This window comes from Anoplophora glabripennis, unplaced genomic scaffold, assembly GCF_000390285.2.
Source record: "Anoplophora glabripennis isolate ALB-LARVAE unplaced genomic scaffold, Agla_2.0 scaffold2077, whole genome shotgun sequence".
Lineage (NCBI taxonomy): Eukaryota > Metazoa > Arthropoda > Insecta > Coleoptera > Cerambycidae > Anoplophora > Anoplophora glabripennis.
The window spans coordinates 11,410-12,638 of NW_019418172.1; positions in this window are offsets into that span (position 1 = coordinate 11,410).

A 1,229-nucleotide genomic window follows, 5' to 3' on the forward strand; every position below is an offset into this window, starting at 1 on the left:
TGTACTTAGTACTAAATTCAAGTAAATAATAGATATTAAAATAAATATGTAGGTATTGTATTTGATTATTTGAAAATAAAAATTACATATGCGACAATGGACTTTCCGCTTACTTAGCCGTAATATAAATATGACATATTGTCGTTGCAATGCACATACAGGCTGTTCCAATAGTGTGACAAAGTTTATAATTATTTTCAGTTATAGTTGTATAGGGCAAAATCTTCAGGCCAAAAACAAGATTTTCTGAACGTTTAATTCGGTCTGAAAATAATGAATAATGGAAATAATAATAAAATGTGAATCCGAGCAAGTAACTTTTTTCGTATCACTACTACAGGCAGTTATACTAAACTTTATCGCACTATTGTGGCACCCTATATATGACTAGATATATCATTATGGTAAATCAAAAGCATAATAGGTAAAAATGTATAATTATCTATGTTTATAACAAATATTATCTGGTAAAATTCTTTTCTTACTTTCAGATACAGAGACAGTTAAATATAACCGGAAGAAGTCTATATGTTATTTCGTAATATACCTATAGTGGTGAAAACAACCCGCTCTATGTAGAACAAATTAAGAAAGATGAAGAATTATGGAAAAAATCAATGGCAACAAATTTGGAACAATTTTATAAAAATTGTATATTACCTGAAATAATATACAAAAATATTCCACAGGGAAAGATCCACAATATATTATAGAAGCACAAATTAATAAAAAGAAATAATTGTACTTTATGATTTTTTTAAATTTTTTCCTGTTTTACTGTACCTATTCTATTTATTTCTTTATTACTTTCGTTTATTTATATATTTATTGAACTACACTGTTCGACAGAATTTATGTTTATATTGGAGGTATTAAAGTACCTACAACTATTTTTTCAAGTGAAGTGAACTGAATACCTATTTCTCATAAAAAAAATTTAGTCTCAAATCGTCCTTTTGTACATAATTCTTTACACAATTTTTGGACAAAATAAGTATATCGTAGATATTTTTTATATTTTCTCATTATTATGTATATTCACAATTAAAATTCTATTTATATTAATATGCGAATTTTTTTTATCAAGAATTACTTATTTATTATTAAAAATTTATATTTTTTTCATTTCTGTTTATACCAAAGTAAGCCGCTTTATTCACAAATCGTAATTATAACATAACTTTCCGTTATGAACAACTTTTCTTATTAACATTTTTTTATATTATCAA